The sequence below is a fragment of the Zootermopsis nevadensis genome, unplaced genomic scaffold (genome assembly GCF_977971745.1).
Source record: "Zootermopsis nevadensis isolate Lab colony 2312 unplaced genomic scaffold, Znev_1.0 Znev_ptg000002l, whole genome shotgun sequence".
Classification (NCBI taxonomy): domain Eukaryota; kingdom Metazoa; phylum Arthropoda; class Insecta; order Blattodea; family Termopsidae; genus Zootermopsis; species Zootermopsis nevadensis.
Window position 1 is genome coordinate 17,645,796 of NW_028259134.1, and position 23,467 is coordinate 17,669,262.

The window sequence follows — 23,467 nt, forward strand, 5'->3', positions numbered from 1 at the left end:
CACAGGAACAAAATAGGATAAAGTGAGACGTCGTTGCTACAATTAATAGGCATTTACTCGGATTTCAGTTTTGGTGAATGTTAATCTACGCAAATCAGCTGGCGAGATTCGATTCTAGTGTTCAACGCTGTTACTACTGAGGCATAGCTGACGGGACACACTGTCCCATTTACAAGGGTGAATATCGGTAACTAGCTATTCAGAGCTATTTCGTTAATTAATGTGCTTATCCGGAACAACATGAAACAGCGCCGTCTCAGTTCCTGGAATTATATACAAGCTGGTAATGAGAGCGGTTCAGATTCCCTTGAGACTATCTTGTTATAAACATAACATATTTATCTCCACTTATCTCCGAAAACAAAAACACACAAAATGAAGTCTGATATGCTGTGTTTATAACCGGTATCGGTAAGTAGGTGACTGGATAAAGGATCTAAATGGTCCACCTTCAATAACGACGTCTCTCGATCATCGTCTCTGATCTGAAAATTAATGTGCCCTTTTATAGAAATTGTTCTTATGCGTATTGCAGTATTTTCTGTTGAAACAATTAGGCTTTGTCTGTTTCCTTATTTAAACGAACTAAATTCATAATTTTACACTGATTATTGAACGAGTTTCAGATTACAGAAAGAGGGATGCAGTGAACCCAGGGCAGTTTTCTAAGTTCGGGCATTTTTCCTTGCAATATCTTTGCCGAAACCACTTTGTTTATAGTGTTTATTTTCCGAGCTACATAAAATATCTTAACTGAGACTCTAATACAGGACAGTTTTCGGCGCTGTTGGAGTTTGATCCTGTAACCCCATCTCCAAAATAGACGACTTTGGTCTTGGCGCCGTTTTTATATCGTGCTTAGTTTCAGAGCAACAGAATCCACCCTCATAGGGACTCAAACCCTGGCCAATTTTCGGAGTTTTATCCTTTCTGAAAACTCCCCTGGTTTTAGGGCATAATGATACCAAGTTTTGGGTGAGTTGGCTTGTCCCTTCAGGACCAATAAGCGAATATACACAATCACGATTTAAACTGTGTATACATCCTGTAAGATTATAAGAAGTGACTGCCAAAACTATTTAATTGCTTCCGTCACAGCTGCCCATTGTTTTATTTCTCACGAACAGTGATTTTATGAAAGAAACGTAAAGCAGACTCAGCTATTGCACTACTGACGTCTTTTATGTTCGTATATTTTGCAAATGCTCAGAAATTTCATGACAGACAGTGACATACATTTAACAAGCACGTATTTTCAAACACAAAACACAAGAACGAAAACTTGTTTCTGATAGACCAAACCACTATCGTATCGACATACAACATAAAGCGAATAATAAAGTTATCTAAGCATTTTCCATGTCTTTCTTTACAGCATAGGTCTTTGCATTGCTTTGATCGATATTATATATAAGTTATTATTTAGAGTACACTGATTAATGATGAAGATCAAACAGTATTCTCATTACGTTCTGTCAAGTGCGTTGAAAAATAAATTAACATATATGGCACTCTTTTGTTCTGCCTGTAAGCGATGTAGACGAAACAGAAGAATCAGTAATTGCGCCAATGCTAATAATGACATTTTCTCAAAATGCAGCGATTACAGTTAATTGACGCTAACTCCGTGTAATGTGAGGCGTACAATAGTGACCAGGAAGGCATTAGGGCGAGACTATAAACAGTCCCGGACCGGGAGATTTGTGGTTCATTTTACGTTCCAGTCGTCATTACCTAATGGCATTCTCTAAAGTTCTAAGTCTTCATTAAACACTGATGGAATTTACTTCATATTGGAATGGAAGAGAGAACTATGTCTGTCATGGATTGGCTCGGTAACACAATGATTTTCAAATTCTGGGAGTGCAAATAAAATAATAGTTGAACACGTTTATTGCTGACAGCAACGAACAGTGCGATCTGACCATGATGACGAGTCTGTCTGTTGCATTTGGTTCGAATCTCTGTTCGTGATCAGCTATCATAACAGGTTTCTCTTGGTTTTCCTTGTTCCTTCCAGACAAACCGCTTTCTACCACAGCATTCTGATTCTAAATTCGCAATCACCTACCCTATAATGAAAGAAATTTGTGCATTATCTAATCTTAATTAAATGCGAAGTTTCGTAGACTTTAATATATCTCCGAAACGTCATTTTAATTAAAGTTAAGACGTTGAATAATGTCTAGTAAATCTGTTACTGTAATAATACGCTATCGGCATACGTATAATCTTTTAACCACTTAGTTCAATGTCTCAAGATTTTCTGTTTCTCTCAGACTTCTCTACAGCATGTTTCAAAGATCCGTAGTAGCCATCAATTTACATGTTAAATTTACAGTAATAAGGTTCCAGCTAAGTTCAGTTTGTCCTGACATTATCATAGACCAATTAGTGCTATGGGCTTGAAAGAAAAAAATATAACCCGCCTTTTATCATGGGCTTGCACGAATAATGAAGGTGACGGACCTTGGAACAGGTCCGGGAATTAGAATATTTACCGCTGTCCTTGTCACTTTCGCCATCGATAATTTTGGTGCAACTGCTTGTGTGCCCTTCTAACTTGTTCCAGCTTTTTGGTTTCTGAATAACAATAATAAAGAATCTGTCAATTAAAAGGGGAAAAATTACTTTGGTTTCAATATACTGCTGTACAGAAGAACCCACGTGAATATAATAAATTGATTTCTAAGCACTCATTTGAAAGAAACAACGCGATATTATAATTGCCTAATTCCACTGTTAAATTCTAAGACCGTCGCTCTTAATAGCTTCATCGGTCAATAGATTTCGCCGTGAAAACCTGACATCCTAAAACCGTAATTTATTTTCTTTGTAAGAAAGGTCCTAGCGATGAGTGCTCGTCTATGAGCTTTCGCTTCAGAACCCCATCCTCACCTCGTCACTCCCCGCGCGACCGGCCAACTTCCTAAACCGGGGCACCTCTTCCTTCCCGGCAGAAGATAACGTCGCGGTTGCAACTGAAAGCGCCATCTTTTTTCGCGTTTCAGAACATCGCAAATGTCAGATTAGAAGTCTTTTATACTTTTATAACATCCACGAATATGTTTGTGAAAACACGCCTAAACTATGATAAAATCTAATTTTTTAGTGGGACACTGCCTCAAGTGCCAAACAGGCAAGCCGTGGTTGGCTGCCTGAATTAAACAGGTGTTTCGCGAACGCAAGACAAACAATTACCTTCCTAGCAACACTCCACGGTGTTCAGTGTGTTCACTCCGATTGCAGAGAGTGGGTAGCCAGCAGACATGCAGCTGCCGGGGTTCGGCGGCGTCGGGCTGAATCGCAGCACGGCCCGCCTCCTGGTGCTCGCTGCCCTCTACATCTTGTTCCTCGTCCTCGGGGCGGCCATCTTCTCAGCCATCGAAGGGCCCGAGGAGGCGCAGCGCGTCAAACAACTGCGGCAGCTCAGGAGGAAGTTCCTGGTGAACCACAAGTGCGTAAGTGGTGAGTACTGCCATCTCTGCTTCAACTGTGTGCCTAAGTTTCCAAAAAAAGTCTCTTCCTGTTAGGTTTATAGACCAAAATTATATAAATATTTTACATCTACGATACGTGCTTAATGTTCCGCCCATCTCATGCTTGATTTAATCATCTCAATAAAATTAAGCGACCAACACAAAAATTTAGGATCCTCATTATGTACTTCTTTCCATCCTGTCACTTTCACTTTCTTATGTCATAATGAGTCGAATTATTTTATTAAGTGCGATGAAGTCTGGCTGCGGAGGAAATTACACAAAGTCAAGTTTAAAATAATATTCCCAGGGAATGTGATTATCATTCTTCCACAAAGCAAGTCTATCTATGACAAACCTTATTCGAAGATCCATCATTCTCAGCAGTGTCGCACGTCCCTATGTTGGGATGCCACCCCCGTTTCATCATCTCAAGATTTGACGGAGTCACCATGTTGAAATAAAGTCTAAAATACTTGACCTAGACTAATGTGGGTGGGATCCGTATATTACCGAGAGAACGCGGAGATACTGACCACTAAATATTAGATCATGATGGCAGGGGAAGTTAACCTAATGTTGAAATACCGTATTTATCTCAATGCGATGACCAATGGATTTCCTACCGATAAACTGATTGTGTACGAAGCTCTATTAGATGTTTTACGACGAGGAAGAGTCAAAAAGGCTAATTAGAAAAGGTCCAAGTTAGCAAATGCGATTAATTCCAGGAACCTATAGTAAAGACAATGGTAGCGATAACGCAGATTTATGTGAAAATGAATTATGAGCATCGTGCAGCACGTTTCGACCTTGTCCTGCCTGCTCTTATATCTTCATCTGGTTTTTCGCGCGGCTTTATGCATATCCCTGATGATGGAGGCAGTAAGCACCTCTGATACGTCTGTGGATTTCTACGAGACTACTTGTTCCAATAAAGAGAGTAACACTGAACCACGAAAGTAAGAAAGAAGACTTTTTTTTCAAAGTGTTATCTGGGTTAACACGATTAGCATGTACGTTCCGGCCCTGCGGGGTCATCTTTGAGTTGAGATCGCAGAGTGCTTTAATTAATTGCGAGAAGACTCATGCATTTCAATACAGGTAACCCAGTTTTTTAAAACGAAACAAGCCGGAACATAGCATCTATGTTAAAACGATGATAACCCAATGTCAGTATACTAAGACTCATTGTGAATTTAACTGTTACGAAGCATCACTTAGTGTGGAACACTATTATTGAAGTTTTAATAACAAAGCACACGCTTAACTACTACTGCAGCTACAACATTAATCCTCTAACTTTTTATCGTTAGAGATCATCTTGGGAATTCCACTGTAACCCTACAAAGAGCGTCCACTCCTTACTTCAGCCCTGAAGACTATAGCAGTATGTTGTGCAGAAACATTGACACACGGTCAAAATGCTATACGACGTTACAACCCTGAAGACCATCATTCTTCATATCGCCCTGAAAGCTTCAAACCTTAAGAACCAAAGTATAATTTGATCATCTGACGATCTGTGCACGCCACTTCCCTGTCTTTGAGCCTCGTCGATATTTGCTGAACCCTATACACCATCTTAAATAGAACGTAGTACCCCATAAGCCACCAATCAAACGTAAGCATGTTCAGAAATTGAGTTCACTTTCAGATATTTGTGATTTATTTGTCGGCCATTCACCTATTCTCCTACAGCATTCGTCCAGTAGAACCTATGCAGAGAAGTCGCCTGGACTGCCACGCTCTGAAACAGTCGTCGGGATCATGGGCGGTTTGTGATGTCGAAGATTATGTCTGCAAGGTCTAGCCTGTTATCATTCTGAAGGTCAGAGGAAGATGTACTGGATTTCAAGATTCGCATGTCTGGCTTCAAGTTGCAGTTTAAAGTACGATCTGGATATTGGGGTCTCTCAGGGTCATTTGCACGATCATATAAAATGACCGTCTCTTCGCAAAAGATATATAATTAATCCTTACACTTAGATTCATAGCTATTTTCATTCCGCAGTATATGTGCCAAATAAAAATAGCTATCAGTAAATCAAATAAAGGAATATGAAAAATTGAAGCACAAATAAAATATTCAATAATAAATTAACTTGAGATATATTACAGCCAAATTACTTACGTGGAAGTAGAAGAGGGTAATAAGTAGGGAAATAATTTATTGTTCAAATTGTAACTGCTGTCATTAATTTCGGAAACAAAAATAATTAAGAGTACCTGGCAGTTCGAAACTGCTCAATTTCTTTGTTTCAGTAAATAGTATTCAAATCTTTCACGACTATGGATAAAATTGCCGTAACTTTCATTATATTTAAATAACACAGCTAGAACTTTTTCACAGAATATAGAGGCATGCATTTCGTATTCGAAGTCAGTTCCCCTGAAACGTTGGTAACTACCTACACGTCCATACGACGTCACAATCCAGAATAAAAAATACATCGGCATGTAGTATTTCATATGTTGTGAGCTTTTCACAACACATTTTCTAGCTTTAACAGCAAATGTTTGTCTCAGGTTCATAGACGCTCACTTCATTTCAAGTGTTTTCGAGTTAAAATGGCGCTATTAATTTTCGTCGCACGTGATTTGACCTTCTACAGAGGTCTTAACGATTTATTCCCGGTTGAGATACCAGCAGAAAGTTCAGAGTTGGTTAATTCCACAGGAAACAAGGATAAATCAACTATGTAGAACTAATATAAAGGATTAAAGCTAAAGAATTTTCAATTGTTCCTTTAAAAATTCCTTCATGTAACTAATACATCCCCAGAACTTAATCGGATAGCAGAGAAAAATCCATTTCAACCGCTAACCGATTTCTTTCCCCTGTAAAATCGCAGTCAGAGGGTGAACGTATGAACACCAGAGATACAGACATCTTGCCCCTTCGTATTAGGAAGATAAGGGGTTAGAATCTGGGTCCGAAGACCGAAAATATATAATTATGCAAGGTAACTGAAATTGTAAACAAACTGAAGTACCTGCTGGGGCGAACGACCCTCATTCGAAAGCCATTACCTTGATATCCAATTCCCCAGAATATTGAGGTGAACAGTGTCTTAAGATCTATTTAATAAAACCGATGTGTTCCACAACTTCGCTCAGAATACTCAGCCGATCATTATTAATCCTCTGATGGAATGAAATTATATCTCTGTGGAAGTGGGCCGTTAAGAGAGGTTCGCTGTCCGTCACTCAGACGATATCTGAATGAACTTGGGTAAAAATTTTAAGATGCTGACAGGGGGAAATAGAATCACTTGCAGAAAACCCTATCCACGTGTTACTTTGCCCACAAGAAATCCCTTATGGACTGATCTGGACACGAACCCGAGCCTCCACGGTCAGAAACCAGTGAACAACGGTTCTCAACCAATCAAAGAGGACTGGGCCAGTTTTTGTTTTGGTGAAGCATCTAAACAGGGATTAACGAAACATTAGATGATATTAATTTCGTAGATTCCTTTTAGAATCTAGCGATAAGTACAGACGTACCACCTGCTTTTAACATTCGAAAACCTTGTACTTTGCTCGCAGTTATTATTTCCCTTATACAGCATCAACCAAATTATCTTTGTAATGGAGATGTTTTCTTTGCGGTATGGACTGAACTTCTAAACATTTTTTAAATGCGCTTCGAAATTACTGAATTATTTCTCATCATATATTGTTTATCAGTTAACGCTTTCAACATAATTTAAAACCTATGTGAAAAAGGATGTGTGTCATTCTAATTACGCAGTTTGCATATATTTGTTTTCAGTTTCAATGCAACGATCTTCAACTACGAGCAGTTTGACCCAACGTTTAACAAATATCGATTTCAATCACATGACACTGAGCATCAAAATTGAATTACCCCTTCCTATAGAACGACACGCCGTTCCGAAATTTACAGAACTGAGAGTGCTGTTACAAATCGTGTAGCAAATAAGACGCAACGATACGCAAAATACAGAACTGATTTGACTCGAAGGACGTAAGAAAAATTGGAAGGGCAGAGAGAAAGAAAATGTGAAAAATAAAAGTAGAAACGCATAATAAATGGATGATATAATGAAATAAATAAATTAAGATACAAGGTAAAAACTTAGACAATTCTAGAGAGGTCACTGCCTACTATGCAAAGAGGAGGCTTTTGCTGATAGGCTGCGTGTAACTTCATGGACCAATACAGAACATTTTTAAAATGTAAGGGACTGAAAACGTTATTTTGAACCTCTTACTGTTGTATGCATAAAAAAAAGTTTATAGGATGCCCATCGGGCTACCTGCCTATTCTTTTTCTTTGGCGCACAGTTCGTCCAAAGTAGCTACTTAACGTTACTTTACTTCTCTGTTGCGACAAATAGATCCGTAAGAGACGAATGAAGAATAATGCTTTTCTCCGAGAGAGTTTCAAATTTATCGAGACGGCCATCTAACGCAAAAAAATTCGGGCGCTGCTGTACCTACAAATTTTGCTACGAGGCAAACCTCCAGCTTTATCAGACCTCACAATTACAACCTAAATGAATAAGTAGAAGGTTGAGTGTTGCAGCCCACACTACGGTGATCCAACATTCAGAGAATTCGCCTCCACATCAGATGTTGAACGGGAGCCACAACTATGCAAATTATAATGTTGTTCTCTGTCGGAAATCGAATCGTAGTCGCTTTACTGACTGAGCTACATCAGCTCGTGTAACTTAATTTAATTTAGCCCTAACTTTGCACTTTAACTAATGCTGTTACTGTTAATAAATAATGGAAATTAGGATTGGTTGCGGTGCACGGATTAAGCAACATTTCGGTACGAACATTTCACTAGAAAAGCCTAAGACGAAGATTTGAAGATAACATGAAATTGTACTCTAAATTAGGCTACGATCGTTTCCTACAACATTAATTCCAATTCATTTTTCATTACGCCATCCTTTCATAATATTCTATACAGTCTGGGCTACTAACAGCGTCGTTAAATACGATAAAAATAAATTAATTTCCTATGAATATATTAGGTTTTGTGGTAATGGTGATGAGCGTTCGAATTCCATGAGAGAGAACGTCTTTAAAAAGAAATAAATGGACTGCTTGTCCAGTAACAACTGCGTCACATTTTAATTCCTTTGTACTGTACAGACATCCCTTGTCCAGTGTCGCGCAATGAAGTTGTAGGCCTATAGAGGGCATGAAAGTGAAGCCATGATGCACATGAATGATCATTGTGCCCACGGACTGGAGGCTACTGGCGATCGAATTCTGGCCGGCCTCTCTGTAGGCCACAACCACGGAAACCAACATTACACACTACCGATTGGGTTCTCACTACTCACTGTAATACAAATATTAATGACCGTTAGGTTTCTACGATCCACAGTTTGGAGGAAGAATAATTTTTGGACACCACTGTGCCCAATTTTCGAATAATTGTGATAATCTATGAATTACAGCTATCAAGAGTCATTGAGTGGTCGTAAAATCGAGTGTCCTTTGATCGGATGTTAATATGTAAAAGGGGAAAAGTATGTTTGAGGACCCTTACGATGTACATAGTTTAGGTAACAAAATAGAGAAAAAAATATGTGATATAATATTTATAGGGAGTTATAAATAAAAATAACTAGAGATTTTTCATAATTCATGTCACTATCTCTTTGCGAATATTGGGATAAGGCCTTAAAATACGCAATCTCAGATCAAGATATAATAATTATTATAATAATAATAATAATAATAAAACAAAGACATAAATAGACATAAAAATAAAATCCATTCCAAAATCATTAGAGTATAGGATATGCATGAAACATTCACGAGTGTTGAATACTGACAATATAACAAAATAAATGTAAACCAAAGTAAATTAAATTTTTTAAACCAAAAAAATTATAAACTAAAATAAACTGAGCAATACAAACAAATAATCAGGTGGACGGATCGAGTGACCAACGAAGAAGTATTGAGGAGAGTCAACGAGCAAAGAAACATTCTGCAGGCGATTACACGAAGGAAAGCTAACTGGCTGGGACATATTATGAGAAGGAATGGATTACTGAGTGATGTCATCGAAGGCCAGGTTGAAGGAAAGCGAGGACTGGGAAGAAGACGGATACAGCTAACTGACGATCTTAAACAAGGAAAGAAGATGAAGTTTCAGGAGTTAAAACGAGAAGCTGCGAATAGGGAAAACTGGCGAACTCTTTTTGGGCACAACAATGGACCTGTCGTCAGACAGAACACTAAATAATAATAATCCTACGATTTTAAAGTGTTATGAGACGAGAAAATAATTCAACAACGAACTTAGCAACAGCAGCAACATAAAAATTGGTAAAATAAGATCCTTTCGCCCACGTCTACAGAAATTGAAAATTGGTCGACAGAAATGTGCACTGCCATTATAAATAAGCAATTTTACCGTTTCAATAACTCGGACGAAAAGCGGGCGCTTTCGTTGCCCCTAAATAAAAGTTTAGCCTATCACTATATGCAGAAGACTCCATGTTCTTCTGAAAGCAAAAGTGAAAATTCTCTAGTCCTCGAAACGAGAATTATTTTCACTGCCGTCGCAGATTCCTTGTAATCACAATTCATATTCAAAGTAGTTCGTCATAGAAAAGTAGCGTATACAGGAACGGAGAGACGAAAAGGGAAATTTCGAACTAATATTTTTACGCTCTATTGATGTTCGTCCAATTTGAAGGATTCTACCGCTTAACAAGGAAAGGCAACTGAGACGCATCTCTGAATGTATGAGTTTGAATGAATGTAGATATGAGAAATATGCGCCTATAGCCTGTAACATTCGCTTTTAAGCAAGCCGTTTTTTATTCAAAGGTTCTAAAAAGTTAGAATTCTAAAGTAATTCACAAATTCATGGCGCAGTGAATTTTAATTTACGACAGGAAATGTTTTGTATTCACATTTCATTTAGAAAGCAACAAAAAACAGAACTGTATGACGTAATCGCAACTGGAACAAACCAGCTTTTAACAGCGTTCAGTAACGAACAGATTCCTTAACAAAAGATTAAATCTTTACAAATGTAATCTGGGTTTTAGCTCCGTGTGGTTACCAACATTCCTCCGATCGATTTGTAGACTCACTTTTGTATCTATGGATAAAATAAACACTTTGCTTCCATAAATTCAGCGGCAAATGCGACATGTCAGGCTTTTATCTCGCCTGTCTTACGTCTTACTGATTTTCTAGATAGAAGTCGCCTTTAGGGGTGGGCGGTTAGGCGCCCATTAGGCAAACGTGCACTCAAATAAAGTCGCTTGTGTTCTATAGAAACAATTATAAATGGAAGAGGGCCGCCAGGGTAAAAGAAGGCACTTGCAGAAGCTGTTAACAGAGGCTATTATATCCTACGCTGTGCTTTATTTCAGTGATTCAACTTGGTCGGAAACTCAATGTTGGAACCGACGATCTGCTGTAGGTATCAGGTCAAGATTTTATCTCCTTGTGATGTGCACAGCATTAGATCAAATTAATTTACGGTATGATGTATTACACCCAGTAGTCGGTCAATTATTTAAGGCATCAGTTACCATAGTAACGTTTTGAAAATTAACACGAAAACAAGAAGCCTGAAGCTGCTGAGATTAGTTTTTAAAATGTTCTATGCAAACAGTATTTAAACTAAACATATAAACATAGATGGATTACTAAAAATATACACCATAAGATTTACAAGTTATGCTTGAAATACTTCTCGATATGGTACGTATTTAACGAAATATAATGAACAACAGTTTATGATCCACTGGTCTATATTAGTCTTAATCCTACAAGTTCTAGATACTATACCCGGGTATAAATTTCTGTTACTAATTCTGCAAGAGTCTTCATTCTGCGGACAATCCTAGCTGCAATTACAGGTAGGACTCGGTTTGCGCCGCTTCACTTTTGCGCCTCTCATAGATTACGATTGGAGTGGGTGATGAGTCATGACTGTGCCCGACTTCCTAGACGCATTGTAATAAAACTATAATACTAAATGATAAACTACGGCCTACAATTTAATTAATTAAACAAAAAAACTAGAAAATGTAGAAGTTGGTGACATAAATGAGCTCCTTGACAGTCATGGTGAAGAGCTTTCAACGGAAGATTTAGAAGAGCTAGCTGAACAAATGTCCAAAGAAGACACAGAGGAAAGTGAAGCTGACTCTACAATGCCGGTTAGGACACTAACAGTGAAATCAATGAAACAGGCTATTGCTCTTATTAATAACGGATGTGAGATCTTCTGTAGCAACGGCCCCAGCTGGGAGTGGAGCTCAACCGTTAAGAGAGGAATTGATACAGTTCTACAGCCATACTATAATTTATTATCAGGAAAAAAGAAAACCAAACGGACATCTATTCTATCGTTCTTAAAACTGTAAATTTTCTTTTTCTTAAACATTATACAATTTTCAATACGTAAATTTCATAAAATATAACATTTTTCAAGTATTTTGTGTTGATTACTGAGAATCTTGGAACGGAACCTAATGTATTTACATATGTTCCCATTATATTTTTGCTTCATTTTACGACGGAAATCTCAGGAACCTAACCCCGGCGTAAACCGAGTCCTGCCTGTACTGAACTCACTGCGATGCGCTACCTTAATGATGTTACCGTGTACCGACAATGAATGCACATACTACACCGCGCTACCTTTCATTTGGTACCCAAAGTTAAGCGTTCGTGGTAGGAGTATAGTTAACAGTGTCAGTGCTTGCACTAGCGAAGGGAGGCGTCTCTTCAAAGACATCGCCTGCGCCTGCATTTAGATTGAACTGGGTGTACACTAAAGCTCTTTCGGCTTCGAAATGCTATTACGTACAGTTACGTCATACTATTCAATTTTAAAAACAGTCGAAAGAATTTCCGATAAAAGAAACTGAGATGGGCCCTTCATTTTTATATACATAATGGTGAGTCTGAATGCATGGACGTAAAACTAACTTGGTAGTGTTTATATATATGGAGTGGAACAAATACGGTTCACAGTGCTTAATAATTATTGTAGAGATTTATTTGATTTATCCTGCTATCTTGCTATAAACTGCGCGATTAGGCGATGTTAATACAAGGTCTACAATTCCTCCTGAAATACCCAAGTACAAATCGAGTCTAAACCACTACGAATTTTAGCCGAAGAATATAACTAAACATTTTCACCAATAGACTGCATTGCTGTAATTTACTGTTTTTATTAAATTAAAAAGGATTACAATTTAAAACGCATCCTTGCCCGTTAAATGCAAAACTCCGTGGAACAGAATTCTTCTTGAGAATTTTGTAGTCATTCAATTAGTCAAAAAATTACTCGTCTATTATGAAACCCACTATCGTACCCTGTCCTGACAGGAGATGACCTAGAGACTTGATGATCACTTATACTGAGCTTACTATAATTAGTTATAGTGCGCTGCTGGCCCAGTTTACAACTTCGATGCTGGTACCCGTCTAGAGCATTATTTCACCCTCGGAATTTAACCAGAAAATTTATGATACATACAGTTTAGTAGAGTGCTCGAATTTGCTTCATCTTCAGGGTTTTACACGTTCTGTAGTCGACCTACTGAAGGATGAACGAAGAGGGCTGTTGTCTACATGATAAAATGTTGAGATTACGACACGACGAGATGGGCCAACTTTGCTGAAACCTATATCCGTCACGTGATCGCGTTAATAATTGCTCCAAAGTACCGTTTCATCACCGCGTTAACATCGCGGCATGACAGAGACAGACAACACAAGTATGATCGATAGTGATGATCGTTCAGCGATCCAAACCGTTATAAGTTATACATACTGAGACTAAATACAGTTACTTCCTATACAAAATATCACAGCAATAACATTAAGCTTGTTACTTCTTGAAATAATATTGTGAGGAGATTCTTAACGCTTTGAAGCTTATCTAACTAACAACATTTAAACAATTCACGAACTATGGAACGAGCGCTCTTATTTATTGTGTCGGAACAAAGACACTTAATTAGTTTACATTGCGAAGTGTCTGTTAATGTTTACCGATGCATGTCGCCGTGTCACTTATAGATTCCAGTCTCTGCTGCTGTCCAAAACCTTTCCTTTACTCGTACCAGAAACTTCCAACATTTTATTACACCTCCACTTTAATTATAATCGCTGCATACTCTGATAACTTCGAACAGAGAAGAAACTTTTAGACTAAAAGCAGACTTGGATAATCTGAGGCGCCTGTGAACTGAAGAACCTTTCACAATACATTAGAGATCAAATAGCTTTCTGAAGACTGTGTTCACAAGAGAAAAGCGTCTAAACTCTGGCTGTATCATTCCGCCCACTTTTACGGCAAAGGTTATTTAGCGGTATTACATCAGCTCATTTTCTAGTGTCATGCTCCTGGAAGGTTCGCCACCGCCACAACGACCCAACACATTTTATCCTTGATGGAGCAGACCTACAGTACGTACGTAGTTCATTTACTGAAAACCCATTGCTGACAAAAGTAATCCAATTCTTATATATTAATTAATTTTCTTATAAATATGTTTGGTGGGATCTTTACCACAGCGTAAGGCAGGAAATACAATGCAGGGTACATACACTGTTAAAAATTAAATCCATCAGACACATTTTAGTGCATACTTCATCCATAATAAATTTAATCCATATACGCCAGTGGTTTGAGCGACAAGACACGCTTACATTCAGATATGAACAAATCACCAAGCATTTGAGTGAAGTGCACACAAAAACTCGCTATTGCGGGTTCAACTAAAATTCGCATTTTCAAAAGTTTCAGGATCTAGATTATCACGTGGTCCAATTTTCAGAAATATTTTCGACACTTTCTAATATTACTTTAACAAAATGCCTTATACATTCGGTCCTGCAGAAAATAACTCGACATGTGTTTGGCTCCTTCCGATACGTTCATCAATCTATAAGTTACAGACCAGGCCTTTGAAGCCCAGTGGTAACTATATTGCACCATCTAATTTACCAAATGATAAACTCTACATTTTCCCCATATAGTAAATTTATGGATTTTGTATGATTATTTCCTTGAACAACATTAATGTCATTGTTCGTAATGGACACGCGCTGTTTTCTATGCGGTAGGAACTAATTTATTAAATTGTTTTTAAATGAGTTTTGGGCTTCAAAAAGTCAATAAAACTACGTATCTACACGACGCACCTTAGAAGCTTTAAATTAAATTGTCATTGATGAATACGAACTTTTAAAAGGTAAAGTAAGTTCAGACGAGATTTACGAAGAGGTAGGAGGTTTGCGCGCTATAAACCTCTGTTATATGTAACATTGTTATTTGCCGAAGCTCTCAAAGTGTTTTGACTCTGAAGCCGTTGAATGTATTTCTACCTAAACCACGTCCGGACAGCACTCCGGAACAGCTTGTTAATTTGAAATTGTGTTAGCACCGTATCACGACGTCCATTCTCATCATCAGAATCTAGCTATGGCACTCCGAAAGGCTTCTGCATAGTCTGCTTGTGTTATTGATGTTTCGATGTAACTGGTCAGCCTTTTAGTTTTACATCACTACCAATTCTATGGAGACATTAAAACCCCACAGTCTACTTTACTCAAGTCATGCTCAGAACATGCCAAAGGCAAGACAAAATGCATCTTAAAACATAAAATATTTCTAAAACGATGATAACAATATCAGATGCAAACGTTAGATTAAACTTTCAGAAATGTGTTATGAATGTTTTAATTTCATATAAAGCGAGAAGTTGAGCAACTACTAACGCTCGCCATTTAGTAGTTCAGAAAACAGCTGCTCATTTATTTAATTTTCTGTTCAGAATTCCGCCAGATTATAAGCGAAGAGAAGTCGTTTATAAACTTCGGATCTTCCCTAAAGCACAGTTCGGTGAATTCCATTTCGTATCTTCCAAGTAATCAACGTCGGCGTCAAAGCGAGATGCAAATATACGAGGAGTCATATCGCGTTACTGAACTCTCAGGGGAAGCCACGTCGACCTCAGAATTTCAATCTCAGATGCAAACCAAACTTCATGGAGTGTTACAGTTATATAATGTAACATCCTACTGTCTTATGCACCATTAAAATCCAGTTCAGGGACTGGGTCTGGCATACAGACCGCAGTATGCATATTGCATTGTATGGTTATCAGATGATAATTAACATTTGTACGATTTCAGGTTCTGGCGACGGCGGGTATGAAGATGGCTGTCTTCTGGGTTGTAATGCTGTGTAAGAGGTGCGATCGGAAGGTTTCCAGACTGCGCGTATAAAAACCCGTACACTTATCTCAGGTATTAAATTCATCCATCACCCTCGAAGTAGTTCCCCTGGGAGTGAACACAACGATCCCAGCGCCGCTGCCAAGCCTGGAAGCATCCCTGGAAATCTTTCTTTGTCAGCCTGTCAAGCACCATCTGCGATTCTGCCTGAATCTCTTGCCAAAGACTCGCCAAAAACCTATAAAATGCTAAAGCAAGCATTTGGGGAGTCCGCAATGGGTCGTGCACAAACTTTTGTGTGGCATTCACGTTTTAAAAATGGCCGAACCTCTGTCGATGATGACGAGCGTTCTGGACGACCATCTTCGAGCACAACGCCCGAAAATGTTACGAAGATTCGGCAGGCCATTCACGAAGATCGACGTCGTACCATCAACGACTTGTGCGACATTGTTGGGATAGGCTATGGGACCTGTCAGCTGATTCTAAAGGAAGGAAGCGGCCGTCAAAGTGGCGCAACCACAACTGGCTGCTGCATCATGACAACGCGCCAGCGCACACCGCCCTCAAAGTTCGGCAGTTTTTGGCCTCAAACACCATGGCCGTCATCCCGCACCCTCCTTATTCGCCGTGTGACTTCTTCCTCTTCCCAAAGATGAAAATTCAGCTAAAGGGAAGGAGATTTGAGACGATAGAAGAGATTCAGGCAGAATCGCAGATGGTGCTTGACAGGCTGACAAAGAAAGATTTCCAGGGATGCTTCCAGGCTTGGCAGCGGCGCTGGGATCGTTGTGTTCACTCCCAGGGGAACTACTTCGAGGGTGATGGATGAATTTAATACCTGAGATAAGTGTACGGTTTATATATATATATATATATATATATATATATATATATATATATATATACGCGCAGTCTGGAAACTTTCCGATCGCACCTCGTAATCTGGCAGACGTTTACCGATATTTCAGAGGTGTCTGCTGCAATCGTCAGATCACACGGCGCTACAACCCACAAAATACCCTCTTCAAGTTAACGTTTCTTTGTGTTTATCATTACGTCAGAAAGGCATACAGGAATGTTCAGACAAAGAAAAAAGTGTTATTAACTATGCAACGTTTCACGCTCCAGTTGCCTTTATATCCAAGACACCCTTGTTAGGATTTCACGAATGTATGGCTTATAGAAACAGTGACAGCGTAAATTTTAGTTAAAATTTCTCTACGTCAAGAGATTTAGTGATTTTCTTCAGTCCTTCCATACACATGCCGTGATAGCAGATACAATTCCATCACTCAATCGAACTCATCAACGGCAGTAACTATCTTCCCACTAAGCGCTAAATGGCGTCTACAGCTGAAAAAAGCGTCGTTGAACAGATAAATAAACAACAAATCTTAAAGCAAAGCCGAGATGGAAGTTGCACAAACAGAATTTTATTTAAATTAATATTTTAGCTTTCTACTTTGCATTTCCTTTATGACATAGTCGGCTTCCTGGATGCTGCGCTGTGCAGTCTGCTAGATATTGACCGACGTTTAATGTTTATTTTTGGATATGGCATGCAGCAATGGTCAACGCTTAGAAAATTCGAGCAATGTTATTTTAAAACAAAAGTAAATACGACTAATTCCATGGACCACAATCATTCTTCAGAATATAACAGTCACTCAGTCATCAAATGTTATATCTATATAACTCACCATTACAACCGCCGTCATGGTAAAGGTGATCATAGAATTGACTGACCACAAAACCCACGTTAATTTTCAATGTGTGCAATGCTTTGCGGTTATGATTGTCACATGTGGAAATTGATTAGTTTCTTCAGAGGTAGAAATGGCAAAATGCGGACACGGGAATGAACATCAGTTCACAGCAAAAAGGTCGCTGGTGTCGAGACAATAATCTACACTAAAATAATTTACAAATTATCCTGTGAGCAACAGACCCTGAATATGAGGAATTACCTTTCATTTACGGAATATGGTTTCTGCATTTCTTGAGAGCATACTGTAGCAGTAATCACAAATAACCTAAAGAGAGGATGCTGAAACAAATCTAGCCTCTGATTTTAAAGTTATTTTCTCTTGTTTTTTTAAATAACGGTTTCTTTCTTTCTTTGATAAGGAAAGATTGTTTTGCTCGAGTCGTAATTAAGTATCCTGTGCGCCAATTTAATTTCAAAAGGCATTCAAAATCGTTAACGTCTGGATTAAGACAACCAATAATAGCTTAGGCGAAAACAAGCCTCTGTTGCTAACACACATATCGGATGTAAGAGAAGAAGGCAGGCAAATTGGTAGTCTGCTGAGCCAAAGATAAGATAGCGAAATCGAAAATGGTGAACAAGAACCAGGCTTGTTAGACTATAACGAAGATGCCCTTTTGCATTGGGAGGTCAATTTATTTGTAGCATTTACTCATGTATCAATAATTTTAACCCAGATTATAAATAGATCGTGTTAATGACCGCGTCTTACAGCCAAGTTTCTTGCATGAATAACACTTGTAATCTGTTTTAAAGTCGCCAACGATAGAAACGATTACACTCGGCACTGATGAGCTGCAAAAATTTTCAATAACAAACCTGTAACAGGTGCTGGGATACCTATAAATCGGTCTATCCATCCATTTCACGCATGCAAATCTACAGCAATACAACACGTAGACTACATAGTATTGCATGTTATAAATTTTCCTTGATTTTAAGTATCTGATAAGCTTATAATTGTCCTAGCGCATCCTTCTGTGACTTTAGTGGAATTAAGGCCCCCAGTGACCGTAAATCCTCCCTAAATTTAGAATAAGTGGGTTAAAAGTTTTATTCGTTCAATAACACACCAATGAGATGACCAAGAAACTATGCATGTTGACGTCAAATTCAGATTATTCGGGACACATACAAGATTTACTTCGCTTCAGGGTAAAGTCAAACAAACCCTTTAAATTCCGCTGAAAACAATTGTGCTTCACCTTCACAGACGAACACGCCACAGCCTTGGGTGTTCGGATGGCATCCCGCGGTAGGGTTTGTTCGGTCCCACAGAAAACTGTCAGTAGGCTTATAGCACCCACGGTCCTTCTAACCGTTCATGTCACATCACCAAAGCAGGTTATGCAACGACGCACCTAGAACCGTGATGTCGAGTGAAGTAGAGGATTATTCTGTGCTGATAACAGCTAAGCGTTTACAAAGATAGGTCAGTGTTCTGTTACAAGGAATTATTCACCTGGAAAGTATGTACAATAGAAATCTCGGCAGAGTGGTTTTACGAATGGCCTGATAGTGAGATTTCAAATTCTTACGAAGACGAATATGAAGGTGGCTGACTTCTGGGTTGTTGCGCCGTGTAGCCTGGTAGAAGTCAGCCATCTTGGTCCAGATAGTGGTAGTTGTAGACAAGAGTTCGCACACCGGTATGGGTATGGAAAGGAACAAACTAGCCAGTTCTTTTTTACAGATTCTACTAGTATTACGGAGGTACCATGTGCAAGTTCCGGACGGTGACATGAATCCTGACAGTCTCTCAGAACGTTTCCTTAATTTCTTATAGAACGTCATTAATATAGAAAATGCTTGATTTCTCTTACCACACTATCATCTACCAAACCCAATTCGACGGTGCATTAATTTTATAGCGATGTAAAGTAACTGATTAAATAAGCAACACAATATATATGAAAACACGACTTCTTCAAAACAAGTATTTGTCCCTACAATGGACCTAACAATACCCAATCCCAATCATATCTTGACAAGATGATAACGTTATTCTGGGTTTTGACGCCGTGTGAATTTGTCGGTAGATGCCAATGTTTCGGAGAAACAATGCCTCCATCTTTAAGGCTTCTTCCGACGAGCTTAAGTCTCGATGTTGATATCGTTTAGAAGGCCACTCACTTACTCACAATCCAGTTAGTTGCAGTAATCTCGGAGGCATTAAACCCAGGACGCGAGATATCCACGTGCCTAAGAGTCGCGACCCAAAAGATCGATTCTCCACCATTACACTTCAAAGAATTCTTGATACAAGAATAAAGTTGCCCATCCATTTTAGTTGGCTAGTAGGTTTATATGACGACGCGTTCAACTGCTTACATTGTACAAAGTCGAATGAAAATATTATCAGTAAATGATGAATTGGAAAGGATCAGGAAGTATATAGTCTGACCTAATTTAAGGTACTATCCTGGAATTTACCTGCAGGTACTAAGGAAAAAAGTAAAATGCTCAGGATAGCTGAATCTGGTCCGAGGCTTGAGTCCGGGTCTGCCAAACATGAAGCAGAAATGCTATCCGTTCGGCTGCGGTGTTGGATGGAAGGCAGAAAGAGATCCCCTGCAGAGGTTATTTGGGGTTAAATGTGATGTGTGATCGTGGACGGAGAACTAATACGGACAAGGAAGTAAGCTGTCGGCGTGTTTTTTTTCACTGCATTTGTCAGAAGGACTAATGAAAATCTGAGCAAGGATATCAGGTTCTAGCTTGCTAATTTTCTGTAAGAAAGCAGTCGAATTTTTTTAAATTACTTAATGCATAGTACGGTGGTCTAGCGGTTATAACGCTGGCCTTGTAATCCTGGGGTCTCGGGTTCGATTCCCGGCGGTGCCCGAATTTATAACTTGTGTTGGACAAGGCCGTGGTCTAGGCAACACGGAGTTTTCCTCCGTGGCATCCCAACAATTACTCCATTCACACACAGAAGAAGGCAATGGCAAACCACTTCTGGATCATCTGCCAAGAACGTATATGAACAGGTCCCAGTCCGAGAAAAGGATGGAAGGATCCTGTTCATATGGACCTGTCGTCAGACAGAGCACTAAATAAAAAAATAATATAAATATGGAATATCATTTTCTTTTTTCGTGTGTCTTTTTTCTTAATCAACCCTTTACACTTCTAATTCAGGAGTTTAAGCTCTTATTTCATTTAATCTGTTGTAAATTCGGTGGAACTTCTTGGATGGCGGAAAGCCCTCCACAACTTACACCTCCAACAATTTCTGTAGGAGATTCAAACCCCTGATCCCAGTGTTCAATCGGTTCTATTCTGTATGCAGACTGCAGCACGCGTTTCTACACTGCAACGCGAAAAAGACAACGTTCACTGTTGTACTGTTTTATGTTTTTTTACTAACTTAACTGTTTCAGTCGCTGTAACGTCTCAGTTGATTTATAATGCTACTAAGGATAAATAAAAGAGATTCTGTTTCGTGCCTGCTTAAACCCTTTGGTGCCAATCCTAGAGCGAAAGCGTGTTTAATGCTCATTTTACGACTAGCTTACTGATTAACTCCTCTTAATGGAAATGTTTATCCCTGACGAGATAGAAAATTAGCAGCTATTTAATGCGCGAGAAGAAAAACTGTTTTGGAACAGCAGCTCGCAGTTTACCTTGGAAAACAGTGATTCTTAACCGTGATAAAACTTACGGTGTTGACGACCCGAGCTTGAATGTTTATTCTTTTACTAAACAAAAACAGATAATGAATCTGAATACTGAAAACGTGTGCGTTCGCTTATAAACTCTAGAATGGATATACCGAATTGCACCAAACTTTTTATGATTCTTTCTTGAAACCAAGAAGAGATTTTAAAAAAATGTCAAACCTCAGAAAGACTGTCCTGGGTTCCAAACCCGGTGAGAATGGTTTCTGTACCTAAGCACGAAGGAAGAACATCGCCAAGACCAAAGCTGTTTTGATTACAGGAATAGCGGCCACAGCCCCGAAAATCTGTCATGAGTTCGAGTCCTGATAAAGATAATTTCTGTAGTTCGGAACACTCATTACGATGTGCTTGGCGACACATTTGATTGAGGCATTTTCACCTGTCACATGTGTGAGAGTCAAGATTCAAGAGATCATTATTTCTATGCTTAGAATCGCAAAATACCAACATGTGGGAAAACAGCAGGAGAGAAACGACTTCTCCATTCTGTTCTCTAGGATACATTCGGGGAGAAAATTCTCAAAAGTTAATGTCAGAACTGTTTCCCTGTCCTTGTGTTATGCTGTCACAAAATAAACGTGTAATATGCCGTCGAGTCAGCCAGTTTTCATAACTGATCTCCAAAATTATTGAATGGCTGCCTATGGTTTGAAGGTTCGTGAATACTATACGTTAAAATGCGATAAACTGCTCTTTTGGACATTATCGATCGTATAAATTGTAAAGTTGTTTCGAAAGCTGGATTTCTCTTTTGTCATCAGATAAAAAACTGGTAAAGGACCTATCAGTTGGGCCCCCTGGACCAAGTTTGAGGCTAGCTCAACCTGAGGGTCCAACAAACAGGTTTTCTGTTTCAATTTTGATTCGTATCAGTACATGAAGCTGATAGAAAATTTATCAAAACAAAAAAATAAAGTTTATCACAGCGATTATATTTACTGAAGAGGACCGGCGACACATTAAAAATCCCGAAGACGGCATTGCGGACGTGGGCCTACTTCAAGCTGGTGTACATCTTCCTACAATCCCCATCTGCAGCTTTGCTTGCTCTTATCTACGTCAAAACCCCGTTACAACGGGTTGCCTCGGGTTACGATACTAGGACTGTCTGTTACGACTTACAGCAGAGCTATCTCACAATATACTTTTAGACACCCCACTGTGAGAACATTGTCGTTGCCCGAGTGTAATGAAACGGCTGTCGGTCTGTCAAGTTGTCGTTTCCAGTCCATCACACTCGATGTGTGGGCTTGTTCTGTATCCCAGAGCACAGGTGTAATGCAATGTGCAACGCAATTACTCGACCCACGAGGTTCACGGAACGAAACCCTACACGTCAGCTGATAACAGTTTCTTAACCGGGCTCGTTGGTTATTCGGTTATTTTACCACTTTGTACGTATCAGTTGTTGGCGGTATGTACCATCGAATATGGCAAGATGGTTAAGAATAATCATACTGATTCTCTTATCTGAATGAAGTGCATAAATTCATGTGTTGTGTCTGTATTCTTCCGCGAGTTTAATCGCCGAAATAATTTTATGGATTTCCATAAAATTTGGTAATCGGGGGAGGGGTCGTTTCAAGCCAGTATACATTCTACTTTGTATGAAATTAAAATTAAAATTAATTGATTAAGTGATTCATTGTGCAAAGTTTGGCAGATAAAATACTGATCAAATTAAGAAGTGGATCATTTATTCATAATGTTTTAAATCTGACGCATATATAATAGAATACAAGAAAACAGTAAAAAAAATGTGCCGTATTATTTTGGCTGTCGTTTATTAGATTTGAAACTATATAACTGAATCTGCATTTTACGCAAACTTTAGATCATACCGTTCCAATGTTGCTGTTGTATCTGTTTTTAAAAAACCAGAGATGGGTTTGCAGATTCAAATATAGGCCTATTGTTGCAAAGATAACTAAACTGCAGATACCACAGTGCACAGAGTCAAAAAATTATTTTTCTATAATTTCGTTAAATATTAACAAAATCGATTTTCTTCAACAAAGCTGTAGATTTTAATGACGTCTCTATTTTATGTCCTGTATTATTTGTTCTTTGTGCGATAAGCCATTTGAAATCATTCTACAATGTTTAGCCTGAGATGCATATAAAACACAAGACACTCCAAAAGTAAATTCACCAAATTTGTGGAGCATTTTCGAAAACGAAACGTACGTACGGACAGACGGGCAGAAACATATTATGAAGAAATGACGAATAAACGTAGGTGTTATACATTGTCGTAACTTTTGTTACAAGTAACTATTTTCATCAGAGTAATCTATAGATCAGTTACGCAG

The 23,467-nt window shown here is 38.7% G+C and overlaps 2 protein-coding genes across 3 annotated transcripts in view; one reads left to right on the plus strand and one right to left on the minus strand.

Moving 5' to 3' along the window:
- LOC110831854 (uncharacterized) overlaps nt 1-23,467 on the minus strand; it is a 42,431-nt gene that overhangs the window by 12,087 nt on the left and 6,877 nt on the right. Inside the window, exon 1 of one of the 2 annotated variants that reach the window (XM_022068293.2) lies at nt 3,202-3,342. The exons of the other annotated variant lie outside the window; for it this stretch is intronic. The gene's annotated coding sequence lies outside the window, so the exon portion shown is untranslated. Of the gene's footprint in view, nt 1-3,201; nt 3,343-23,467 lie in introns of those variants that run through there. 2 annotated transcript variants of the gene reach the window in all.
- LOC110831853 (potassium channel subfamily K member 6) overlaps nt 3,270-23,467 on the plus strand; it is a 33,879-nt gene continuing 13,681 nt past the window's right edge. The window contains exon 1 of the transcript XR_015535973.1: nt 3,270-3,468. The gene's annotated coding sequence lies outside the window, so the exon portion shown is untranslated. The remainder of the gene's footprint in view (nt 3,469-23,467) is intronic.